This window comes from Silurus aristotelis (assembly GCF_946808225.1).
Source record: "Silurus aristotelis genome assembly, chromosome: 8".
Classification (NCBI taxonomy): domain Eukaryota; kingdom Metazoa; phylum Chordata; class Actinopteri; order Siluriformes; family Siluridae; genus Silurus; species Silurus aristotelis.
The window spans coordinates 23,233,020-23,247,020 of NC_139581.1; the positions used below are offsets into that span (position 1 = coordinate 23,233,020).

Consider the following 14,001-nt stretch of genomic DNA (forward strand, 5'->3'; position numbering starts at 1 on the left):
TGTTTTGGAACCGACATACTCATGGTATGCCTGTTTGGGGTAAATCAACCCAGAGGTTATGATTTATCAAATGGTAAGTTAACCAAGCTTTCTGGAATACCCCCCTGGAATCAAACTCTCAAACTCATCCTTGTGGGGACCCTGACATTAACCCACTAGGCTATCTATCTACAGTTGAAACCAGATATTTACATACACTTCAGAAAAAAACACAAAAACTTTTATTTCTTTACTGTCATACATTAAATCAGAGTAAACCTTTTCTGTTTTAAATCAAATTTTTTGCATTTGTTAAATGTCAGAATCGAGCGAGGGGGAATTTTTATGTATTTTTATTATCACTTTCATCAAATTCAGAAGTATACATACACTAAGATTATCGTGCCTTTAAACAAAAAAAAACTCCAGATGATTCCATTCTGAGCTTAAGAAGCCTCTGATAGGTTAATTGATTCCATTTGAGTTAATTGGTGGCACACCTGTGGATGCATATAAAGCCACACCTCAAATACAGAGCCTCTTTCTTTGACATCATGGGAAAATCAAGAGAAATCCACCAAGACATCAGAAAAAGAATTGTTGACCTCCACAAGCATGGCTCAGTCTTAGGTGCAATTTCCAGATCCCTGAAGGTCCCACGTTCATCCGTTCAGACGATAATACGCAAGTATAAAAAACATGGGAATGTACAACCATCATACCGCTCAGGAGGGAGACGGATTCTGAGTCCCAGAGAGGAACGTTTTTTGTTTTGAAATGTCCAAATCAACCCCAGGACAACAGCAAAAGATCTTGTGAAGATGCTGGCTGGAACTGGTGAAACAGTGTCATTATCCACAGTAAAACGAATACTGTACCGCCATGAGCTGAAAGGTTACTCTGGGAGAAGAAAGCCATTACCTCAAAACCACCATAAAAAAGCCAGACTACAGTTTGCAACTGCACATCTCAATTTATGGAGACATGTCCTGTTTTCTGACGAAACAAAATTGATCTGTTCGGCCATAATGATAAACGGTATATTTGGAGGAAAAAGGGCGAAGCCTCAGAACACCATCCCAACTGTCAAGTATGGGGGTGGTAGTATAATGTTGTGGGGCTGCTTTGGTGCAGAAGGGACTGGTGCACTTTACAAAATAGATGGCATTATGAGAAAAGGAAATTATTTGGATATATTAAAGCAACATCTGAAGACATCAGCTAGGAAGTTAAAGCTTGGGTGCAAATGGCTCTTCCAAATGGACAATGACCCCAAGCATACCTCCAAATTAGTTACAAAGTGGCTTAAGGACCACAAAGTCAAGGTATTGGAGTGGCCATCACAAAGCCCTGATCTCAATCCTATAGAAAATTTGTGGGCGGCACTGAAAAGGCGAGTGCGAGCAAGAAGGCCTACAAACCTGACCCAGTTACACCAGTTCTGTCAAGAGGAGTGGGCCAAAATTCCAGCAAACTATTGTAGAAAGCTTGTGGAAGGATACCCAAAAATTTTGGCCCAAGTGAAACAGTTTCGGGGCAATTCCACCAAGTACTAAGGAGGTGTATGTATACTTCTGACTTTAATGAAAGTGATAATTAAATCTAATTCTAATTCTAATTCTAATCTATCTATCTATCTATCTATCTATCTATCTATCTATCTATCTATCTATCTATCTATCTATCTATCTATCTATCTATCTATCTATCTATCTATCTATCTATCTATCTATCTATCTATCTATCTATCTATCTATCTATCTAATATGATGTGAGGTCCAGTTAACAGCTAAAACAGGTAGAAGTAATAACTACTTTTTACTTAAGTACATGTCAGAGCCAAGACTTCTTTACTTTCACTTTAGGAAAAAAGTATAATCAGTACTTCAACTTTTACCCGAGTATTTTAAAACATGAGTATCTGTACTTCTACTTAAATAAAGGATGTGTGTATTTTTGCCACCTCTGGTTATGTCACACAACATAGCAAAGTCACACAGCCAGTTTGGATCTGACAGTTCAGACAAATGTTTTCCTTTACTCTGCATGAAAAGAGAAATAGCCTGGCCTTTGCTCCTACTTAGCCACCGTACTTCTGTATGGTACGGCACGTCGCCAAGCTCCGAACCCATCTCCTGCAAGAACATTTGAAACTGACGATGATTTAGGCCACAAGCCCGAATGAAGTTCACTGTTTTCATGACTGTGGTCACTATATCATTCATCCCCAGCACCCTTCCACACAAAGCTTCTTGATGGATAATGCAATGATACGTTATCAGAGGCGTGTGACAGTTACTTTTTTTGCAGTTTCTCCTTCATTAGTCCAACAAAGCCCGCTTTTCCTCCACACATTGCAGGTACACCGTTTGTAGTTAATCCCACCAACTTTTTCCATGGCAATGCATTTTTACTTACGGACTTCCCCACCGCATCAAAAATGTCCCATGCATGGCAGCTACATCCAACAGCTCCTCAGTGACAGAAAGATCTGACTTGACGCCTCTGATAAACGCTGTATCCATGTTGTCTGTGCTTTCATCAAGAGCTAATGAAAAAGCTATGTAGCTGCGTGTCTCTTTGGCCAGCTGTGTTGCCAGGTTTCCTGCTAGTTCCTTAACTCGGTCCACGATGGTGTTTCTTGATAAACTGACATTTTTAAAAGTCTGTATCTGGTCAGGACACACCTGCTCACAGACCTTCAGCATGCACTGCTTCAAAAATGCACCCTCTGAAAAAAGACTTTGCAGCGCAGGCAATTTCTTCAGCCACAATAAAGCTAGTGTAAGAACTGTGCGTGGATACTTGTTAGATTTTTATCATGCCCAAACGAAACTTAATTCTTGGAGAGGTTTTCCATACGACCTGTTATGCCCGTGGTGCCTTTCTGATATCAGGAAAGAAGAAATACACAGCACACAGAATGCAGCAAATGTTCTTCCTCTTCTGGTTTATTGCAGACACAGAACGTATATATATATATATATATATATATATATATATATATATATATATATATATATATATATATATATATATATATATATACACACATACAGAGAAAAGGCTGTCCTAAACTTGTTTCCTGTTTAGACAAGAGGATATACTATACTATACACACTGAGATTTGTGAGCCCAGATCAGGACTCCCTGTTTACCTTACAGACTAGCATCGTAAATATTTTATAGACACTGAACAGACAAAGAAATGTGTGTGAAACAGTGTCAAAAACATCTTAACACTAACAATGGCCACTTTAAATCATTTATGATTTAGCATCACACACCAAAACATAGGATGTTCATCCTGGGAACAGAATCGGTGACATAAACTGCAAATGGAAAAGATAAAGACAAACAAAACATTTACATTTACATTTACATTTGTGGCATTAAGCAGACGCCCTTATCCAGAGCGACGTACAAAAGTGCTTTAAATCTCTAGTAATGAATAAATCTACACTGGTACGCAAGATTACAAATTAATACAATCGAATTCTACGAACTTGGAAAGTGCTAATTTAGGTATTTCAGGAAGAGGTAGGTCTTCAGTCGTCGCTTGAAGATAATCAGGGACTCTGCTGTACGGACATTTAGGGGAAGTTCATTCCACCACCTCGGTGCCAGAACAGAGAAAACATACAGATTCCATTTCATTATTTCCCAATATGCATATAATCCTTCATCATCACCACTCCAATCGAGGCCTTTATGGCCTGTCTTACCATCGTCATCAAACATGGCAACATACAAAGTACAATTCCAACAATCAATAAAAGAATCATTCCTAAAAGACAAAATAGTGTTCAACACTTGTAAACAAACTCTTAATCTTCTCAAAAAAACTTTGTTCAGCAGTTGTTTCATGTTCTCCAAGACGTCATGAGACAATTGTTTCTCAGTGCTTGTTCAATATGTCTATAAGCAGTATTATAAAGTATACGTAACAGTTTACTCTCTGAATGATGTGTTTAAGAAAATAAGAAAAATTCGGAGTCTAGTTACAACTATGCACATATTGTTATAGAATTTAGACCTAGAGCAGGTATCAGGGTAAGCTAAACAGTCAAGTGAGTCAGATCTTCACCCCCTTTCTACTATAAAGAAAGGATCTTTCCGTGGGCTCTCAACTGTTTCAGCCCTAAATACTCACTTAGGCAGGCTTCTTAGGCCAACAGACTAATTAGTGCATAGAATAGAATAAGTGGGTGCTGTTTTGATCCTGCTTGCGTGTATCCACTGTGGCTAAAAATCAGTCAGAACTCCAGTTCTGGTTACAGCTAGAACAGTCGCTGGACCCAGATACTTCGGCTCAACGACCTTGGTAGGCTTCAGACTTCTTATCAGGACCTGCTGATTAGGCACAAAAGGGTGTGTTGGCTTATTTGTAGGCAGAGGAAGAGTTAGTGAGACATCAGCACTGATAGAATTCAATTTCTCAGCCAGGGCAGAAACTTAGTCCTCCACCATCACTTCCAGGTTACCTAAGGAAGAAATGCCAGTGTGTCCCCTGACCGATGGGGTTGGAAAAGGTTCATTCATTCATTTTTTCCCGCTTATCCGTAATTCGGGTCGCGGGGGCAGCAGTCTAAGCAGGCCCCCGCCTTCGACTGCTGCCCAATCCTCACAGCACCGTCCCTTATGGTCCCTCCTGCAGGTGGTGAGCCCACGGGAAGGCGGCCCCATCTCACAGACCTTGATATTTCCCTCGTAAGGGACCCCCGGAGCATAGAGGGTTAAGGGCCTTGCTCAAGGGCCCAAGAGTGGCAGCTTGGCGATACCGGGGCTTGAACACCAGACCTTCCGATCGGCAACCCAGCGCCTTAACCGCTGGAGCCACCACTCCCCCTGGGGTTGGGAAAGGTTAGAACATAAAACTTTCAAAGGGTTAGTTTTGTTGAAGATGGGGTCATTTTCATTTCTGTGAGTACTACCGGGAGAACAACAGTCCAATTTCGGCCTGTTTTAATGCAGGCTTTAGTTACACGTTCCTTAATGGTTCTGTTTGTTCTCTCTACCACTCCAGCTGACTGTGGGTGATAGGGAATAATAAAATGCTAAGCTTATAGACAAAAGTTGTGTTACCTTCGAAGCAAAAGGTGTGCCGTCATCACTTTCAATTACACTAGGAATACCCAACCTAGAGATGATCTCTTTCGTTAATATTTTGACAACCGTTTTAGCATTCTCTGTCGCACATGCAAATGCTTCTGGCCACTTGCTGAATCTGTCAACTATAACCAACAGGTATCTAAAATTTCCTACAGGTGGCATATGTGTAACTATGGCCACTTTGGCAGGGAGTTGAACAGCTTTTAAAAAGTCACCTATGAGATTAAAATGTGCTATGGGCTTTCCATCAGCTGTTTTAAAGTCTTTTTGCTTCCATGTTTCGGCAAAATCATGCCCAACACCATAAGCATACTTAGAATCAGTGTATATAGTCACTACTTTACCTTCAGACAACTGACATGCTCTTGTAAGTGCCACCAACTCTGCAGCTTGTACTGATGTGTATGGTAATGGTTTAGCTTTAACTATTACATCAGGTAATCTTACAACCGCATATCCACATAAATACACATCAGAAGGTTTTGAACATGAACCTTGTACATATAGGCAATCCCCCACTTCCAGGGCCGTATCTAAAAGATCAGGCCTACAAGAGGTCTCTTGTTCAATGTGTTTAAGGCAATCATGTGCGTCGTCAAAACCATCTAAGTCAATATTGTCTAGCAGATCACGCTGAGCTACTACAGCTGAATGTGGCTTAGAAGAAGGCTTAATAGTTAAGTTTTCCGTTGCCAAGAGTGTGGTTTCATAACCAGATCTACGTTGTGCTATCATATCTTGTGTGTTGAGGTTGTTTAAAATAGCTGTTACCTGATGTGAGGTGTACAGTATTAAAGGATGTGACAGCACCATTTTCTCAGCATCCCGGACCATCAGAGCCGCAGCAGCCACTGCACGCAAGCACAAAGGCAACCCTTGTGCTATGTTGTCTAAAGATTTGGAAAGATACGCAACAGGGCGATATCTGTCACCGTGTTCCTGGGCTAGGATCCCCGCAGCCGTACCACCACGTTCGTGCACACGAAGGTGAAAAGGTTTAGTATAATTCGGCTGACGAGTCAACGAAACCCTAAGAAGACGGGTCCAGGTGAATTGACGTCCCCTATAGGCAAACATGAAAAGTGTCTGCGTCTCTGAGGCCAAAGGGACACTGAAAAAAGCAGAACAAAGATCAATCACAGTAAAAAAAAACTGTGAGTCGCTGGTATATAGTATATAACAATGGTAGCTACATCGGGCTCCTAAGGAGCTAACGGAATAACTATTTTATCAATCTCACGTAAATCTTGTGTTAACCTCCAGCATTTTTTATCTGCCTTCAAGACGAGATTAATCAGTGTGTTATAAGGTGAATGTGTCTCGATCAAAACACCTTGTGACAATAAATTGTCAATAACTGGAGCAATGGCAACATTCTTCTCTTTTGACAATGGATATTGTTTAACGAAAATCGGATGGTGTGTTTTCATGAGTGCATGATACGGTTTTACCTGGATTAAACCTGCCTCATCTTTGTGAGAGGCCCATAATTTAGGGTTCACTTTACCTAAATTGGGTTCATCAGGCAGGACCTCTGTACTACCCTGTAAGAAATCTTCTGGATGTGGCTGTGGCTCGGTTGAGAGCATGAGGACAGAAGGAAAAGACAGTGAGACATTGGTTTCAAAAAACGAAAAGAATAGCCCATTAGATACTGGCGAAAATGACGAATGGACAACACAATGGCCCAAAACTCCCTATCGTAGGCTGACCATCGTTTCTCAGTGGGTGTCAAAATGTGACTGCCATATGCAATAACATTTTCTTTGTTATCGTTCATCTGGGCCAAAACACATCCAATTGCCGTATTTGACGCATCAGTAAAGAGCAAAAACTCTTTGGAAAAGTCAGGGAACGAAGGGATAGGAGTATTGGTAAACGCATGGCAAAGCGAAACAAAAGCTTCCTGCTCTACTTCAGTCCAAACAAACAGTTTGCCTTTCTGAGTAAGTGCATGCAGTGGCTGTGCCAATTGTGCAAACTTACAGATAAAACATCTGTAATAGTGACAGAGTTGAGGCCCCTATAATCTATGCAAAAACGCCAAGAGCCATCTTTTTTCCACACCATAACAACAGGGGCAGCCCATGGACTATGACTGACATCAACTATGCCTTTGGCCAACATGTCATCTACATGTGATTAAATCACATCCTGCATTTGTGATGAGGTGCGGTAAGCCCGTTTTCGAACTGGGGCTGCATGGGAAGTATTGATTTTGTGGGTGACAAGGTTCGTCCTACCATAATCTGTGTTACTAGTGCTAAATATGTCACTGTTTCGAAGCAGCAGTGATTTTATCTCAGAAAGCTGAGAATCAGATAGGTGCCCACTATTAACCTCCAGCACAATTGCAGGAGACACTGCCGGTGGGGTAGAACATTACACACAGAACCTGAGCTGTCAAAAACATCATCCTGGCCTATAGGGGTGAATTTTCCTAGTTGCATACCAGGCTGTAGCACAAAAGGGCTGTTAGTAGGATTCATGACACGCACCACCGTGAGACCATTTTTAGCAACTGTGAGGGTGCGTGCTACAACAACACCATCCAGTTTAAATGAGTAAGGTTCAAGTAATCCATTATACCCATCTGCTAAACCTGCTTTAAGGGCAGAAGATATAAGCGTGGCTGTACAATGCATTTCACATTGAGGGGGAATAGTTGTAGCCACCGAAATTTGGGCTGTACAGTGAGCAGGGACAAGCTGGGCTGTGCTTAGTAGTGGTAAGGTTTGATCATAGAGGCAACAAAATCCTCTGCCTAGATCCAAAACCACCTAATGCTGCTTCAGTAATCCCAGCCAAGTATGATACCCTGACTAGCATTTCTAACAACCTGCATTTCATGTTGAAATGTAAAAGAACTTATAGAGACAGACATAGTCCCTAAACTGTCTAAACTCTAACCAGTTACAGATTTTGACAAAATGAAATTACTTTTTAAAGGTGTCTTACACAATGAAGGTATTGACATACGTATAGCTTCATTAATGATTGAAATACTAGAGCCTGTATCCAACAGTATGTGCATATGAGTACCTTTAACAATACCGGAAATGTGTGAAGTGAAAGTGTCCTTACAGTCACCAGAAAATGAATGTTCATCCTCAGCAAGGTTATCAGATGGGGAAATAGCTGATGAGTGCCCCGCAGCACGAGCTAATGGAAGTTTCCCTGGTCCTGGCTGTGATGATCTTTGTAGATAACCCGTGAACCATTCTGCTGATCCATTCTGCGTTGCCGATGTCTGTATTGAGGTTTCTGGCACTCCTCAAAGGCGACGCGCTTCTGATGAGAACTCTAGCTCCGGCGTCGAAGTGGAGAGCTATTGTATGGCCTGGTGACATACTGTGGTCTCTGCATGCCATCATCATAGCAATTATGGGCTGTCATCAGCTGAATATCTTGAGGAATGAAAGGGCCTGGACCCCTTCCTGCGGTGTGGAGAAAAATCACCTCGATCACGTTGCCAGTATGTGTCTCTGCCATGTCTGTCATGATCTCTGCTATGGTTGAGGGACTGGTCAGGTGACGAATGTCGAGAACCTGAATGCCTAGGTGGTGAAAATTCAAAAGCTGTGTTCCATGCAGTGGCATGTCCAGCTGGACTTTGTTGATATGGTGATGAGGGTCTCTTTGATCGACCATACTGATCATAAAATTGTAATTTCAATGCGGTCAAATCTTTACTCGCGTACAGCTTGCTTTAGAAAAAGATTGTCAGTGTTGGACACAGCATTGACTGTTTGCATTGCAGAAACATCTCTGGCAGTGTTAGCAGCTGAAATTGGATGTACCAGTCCTGCTGCTTGTCGAGCATGTTCTGCTTGAGCAGCAACTTCAAATGTTTTGACTCCTCTCTCATGGCACTTAATTTGGAGTTCTTGATCCAGAACAGCCAGAAATCTTGACAGTTTCATGTATTCAAAGGCATTTTGTTCAAATTCAGGAAAAGCCTCTTTGACAAGCCTACAAATGTCTGCAGCATACACCTCCATAGCTTCATTTGGCAGTTTATGGCATGAATTAGGAAATGTTTGGAAAGAAGCAATAACATCTTTCTGTCTAAAAGCATTTTGTAACTGTTTCTTTGACATGCTCTTACATTTGGTTCTTTTTAGTTGCTTTTAAAATATATTATTGACAAAAGACTTATTACACTGTATTCAGCACAAACTGGGCTACCATAATATGTAAACAACATATATGTGTGTGTTTGTATTTTTGACTAAATAAGGTTTATGCGTGGTTTGTGGGGGAAAAAAAAAAAACCCTCACTGAAATAAGGCCACAAAACCTATAGTAAACATTTCACAAGACTTTTTGAGAATAGATCTTCTAATGTAGGTTTATTTTTTTTAATCATGTGAAAATCATCCTGCCTGCTCATTCACATTAAACAATATTTTGATTTAAAATTTAACAGTTTCTACTTTGAAAGGCCATATGTGTAGAGGCGTCGACATGCTGTGACTGACAGCTTTGTAGACAATGGGTCGCATAATGAGCTGTCGATTACATAATGAGCTGTGGATCACTGAGCCAGGATCTGCGTGAGAAGTACAGTACTACAAGAAGGAATGCGTTTCCTTTGTGGTTTATTTAAAATACACATTAGCAGGGACAGCATTAAAAAGGGAATTGTGTAACAATAAAACAATACAGTACAGTATGTATAAAAAATAAAGAGTGCAACAAAAACAATAACACAATACACTACAGTAGGGTACCGCAAATCCTAGCCTGTAGGGCTACAATACTATGCATTAAATAATAATAATAGGGTATCCATTTGAGGAATCGGCAAGAACAAACAACTTGAACCCCCACTTAGTTGGCTTGGCTTTCATGTACTGTGTCATCCCAGTGTTAGCTTTGCATGCTACCATCCTCTCATCCACGGCTAAATGTCTTCTAGGATGATAAATTGCTTTGCATGTCTTACGGATTGTGTCCATAAAAGCGGTTTCACTCTGAACAGACGGTCATGTTCAGTTGTGCCCCTCTTTCTGTCGTTTTCTTTGTCTGCATCTGGGTGACTCATGTACATTCCACGAAATTGTCCTGTATCTGTCCCTTGACATAATTGTTGCTGGAAAGGGAACTGTGAAAATACTGCTCTGTCGCCAGTAGTCTATGATGGAGGGCAACTTTACCATTGCCATGTAAAATAAGAGCCCAATGTAGCGATACATTTCACTCACGGTTACATCTCTCCATTTGTATTTGCGTCCCTTGGCTATTGACTTGGCAGCTTGAGCATTTGTGTTGTGGCACAGAGTTGACACAACACTCTCCGGGAAAAACATTTTAAATAGACTAAATGGAGAATGAGAGTCAGAAGACCTCAGTTGAGGTCCAGGTTCATGTGCGGACAGGAATCGCAGAGTCTGTGGAACTGTGTCGTTATCTGTCTGATCCTTCCATGACATGGTGGACTGTCTGTGTGCTGCCTTTGCCCTTTTTGGAGCAGGTGCTTGATCACATCTGTTAATGAAACACACACAGACACATGAACATCACTAATTGTGTAATTGTGTCAAAGTTGTTTGCATATGTCATACAATGCAATAATGATTTAAACTAAATATAATTTAAGAAAATACAAAATATGTACTTACTCAGGATGATTCTCGGTTGAACTCAAAATAGAGGGACGCCTGCGTGGCCTGGTGTGAGTTTCCAGTGAAGGCAAGGGTGATGCAGCCACATTTCTAAAAATAACCAAACAATATATTTTAGGATGATGAATACACTTGAACAATATATATTTGTTAGCACGCATTGTATAGCCTATAGGCCTATTTGTTGATGGGCAATAGGACAGATAAATGTATGTTGATGGGCCATAGACAATAATGCATCTCAGACATTTACACCATCACCATTTACAGCTGAGCAAATAATATTGTCATTGATAAAGTTGTTTGCATATGTCATACAATGCAATAACGATTCAAACTAAATATAATTTAAGAAAATACAAAATATGTACTTACTCAGGATGATTCTCGGTCGAACTCAAGAAGGAGGGACGCCTGCTTGGCCTGGTGTGAGTTTCCAGTGAAGGCAAGGGTGATGCAGCCACATTCCTAATAATAACCAAACAATATATTTTAGGATGATGAATACACTTGAACAATATATATTTGTTAGCATGCATTGTACATATAGCATTTACACCTCAGCATTTCGGAACATCTCTGCTAGCTAACACTACATAACAGACTTTCAGGATGATAAGTGAGACTAACCAAAACTGAACTGAGGCTAAAATATAACTTTATATAACGTCAACAATATTTAGGGCATACAATTATGTTACCGGCCTCAGACCTAGGGGATATCTGTGCCTGCAGCAAATGATACACAGGGAGTGTGCACTGTGGATCAGAGAACAAACTGAGAGAAACACAAGAGAACCAAAGTTAGATGTTTCCACAGCGGCAGTCAGTTTATTACTGCAATACTTTTTCTTTAAATGCGTTAACTTCTGAAAAAGATTACACTTTCTAAAAGTGCATTTGGTGAAATACAATTTAACAGAAAAAACAAATTCATTAAAACACTTGCTAAGTGTATGCAAAACATTCCATGGTATGTAATATTCTCATATTCTATATATTATGTATACTTGTAGGTGTAAACATACATATACAGTTATGTGCAAGTACACCTTATATACATTTGGAAGTTTACATCAATTCACAATAATTAGAATTTACAATGACAGTACAAAAAGAGTGCGTCAAAACTGCACAAAAACATTTATCATTTACCAGAAAAACTTCAAGACCAGATTTCTGGGGAAATGCTTTAGATTTCATTACACTTGATATAATTTGTCTGTCACTCTATTTCACTCATGCATGTGCACACTGAAAAAAATACACGTGCTAAACATCCCAAAATGGCGATTGAAATTAGAATGCAACATACACTAAGCAATTAAATTCTTAAACGCTTCTAAAACACTTTTAAACAATATATATCTAACATAAACTCAGTATTTCAGTATTTTAAACATTTTTCTAATGTCATACAACACAAACCATACATGAAACACGATTAAACTCATGATTTGGTTTTTATAATCCTCTGTGAGTTAAAATATAATTCTAAACAAACTCAAACTCTTTGTATAACATCTGCCGATTTACCCAAGTACAATGAAATGAAGATTTCAGTTATTTATGTTCGTACCTGAGAGAAACACAAGAGAACCAAAGTTAGACGTTTCCACAGCGGCAGTCCGTTTAATACTGAGCGCGCCGAAAAGGGGGAAGTATCGCTCTCGCGTGTTTCATGTGTACACAATCCACCATCTAGTGGTGTGGCGGGGTAATGACAGATGTTTTACTGAAAGCTCTAATTTTGTAAATGTAATAATACATTAAAAAATAAACATGAGGAAATGTATTCACGTATTAATAGTTGGGGAATCAAACTTATAAATTAAATTTTTTTTTTTTTTTGACCCATTACACTTGTCTTTTCTATTTACCATGCTGTCTGTCTGTCCATCCATTCATTCATCCATCCATCCATCCATTCATCCAACTGTAACGATGGTCAGATCTGTTCATTGTACCAGACCCCGAGAACTACAATGCAACTTCATGAGGCCAGACCCCGAGAACTACCATGCAACAAAACAATAAACCTTCTAATCTGAGGAGAGGATCTCTTTGATCTGAGGAGAGAAAGCCATTTGTTTAGCTGCCCAGTCACCCACCCTTGAGCCCCCCTCTTTCCCTCCTGGGGACTGAGAAGATCCCAGAATGTAATAATTACAATTCAGGAATGTATACATTTTACCTTCACATGTTTAGTATCATTTTAAAGGTTTCAGTGTGATTGGAAATATGATCTCAGTCCCATATCAGTAGAACAGAACCCAGGTTTGGAGATATTCTGTCCTACTGACATAAGGGTTGCCCCGGAAAAGATCCTTATCAGGTGGTCTATGTGACATTTGGTTTTTAGGTCACATCCTGTCCCAAGAAAGGGTGTGCAAAGCTTTTATCACTTTGAATTTACAAGTGTTTACGATGGTTGGGGTATTTAAGGAAATTTGGCGAAACACTCAGGGAAGCATTCAATAGTCAGAACTTCCCACACAGTCTCTGTGTGTCTCTATTGCCAGGTATAGTGTTTCTTTAACATTTCCTTCGTAAACTGTATTGCTAAAATATTTAGTTTTATGCTGATCATGTTATGTAACTTTTTCTATTATTTGTTTTATATGTAACATTTGTTTATTGATTATTGCCTGGCAAATAAATGTAAAATTCTTGATTAACTCTAAAATTTCCTGAAATCATTTATACCTAGTTGATTATGTAGTCTGGCGTTACCACAAATCTGTACAAACTGAAGGCTTATGAACGGATGGAGCACAGAGCACGTCTGGGAACTTCTGATTCTTTATGAATGAGCAAGCATTGAGCGGCCGTCTTAAAGAATATTAGTTTACCTCCGTGAGCAGGTATAGTTAGCCGAGCACAAGGTTCTAAGCGTCTCCAGGACCATAATAAATGATTAATTGAAAAGACTGAATGCTTAGAACAATCTATTAAAATTAAAGAAGAAGTACATGTGTCTGGACTCTAAAGTCTGTTCTGAATGATCCTGACAGGAACAACATTATCTGCAAAGAAAGAAACGATGCATTTAACACAAACAATTAAAATGTATAAATTCCAACATGATGAAATGATACATGATTACAAGCTCATTTAGTGTGTGATCTCTAACACGTTCATTCACACACTCGTTTACACACTCGCTTACAGTGGTTCTGTAACAGCATCTGATTTGAAGAGAAACTAACTTCGTTCTGGATTCTGAGGGGGTCCAATGATATTATTGTGTCTGATGGCATCAACCTTAATTCTGTTAATTCTG

General features: G+C 39.8%; 1 long non-coding RNA gene across 1 annotated transcript; it reads right to left on the bottom strand.

Annotated features, from left to right (window-relative positions):
• Nucleotides 1-10,143: 10,143 nt before the first annotated feature.
• LOC310730037 lies at nucleotides 10,144-12,347 on the bottom strand. Its single transcript, XR_014534717.1, has 3 exons — nucleotides 12,298-12,347; nucleotides 10,716-10,808; nucleotides 10,144-10,581 (listed from the first exon to the last, which is right to left on the bottom strand). It is a non-coding gene; the product is annotated as an uncharacterized lncRNA (long non-coding RNA).
• Between the last annotated feature and the right edge of the window lie 1,654 nt (nucleotides 12,348-14,001).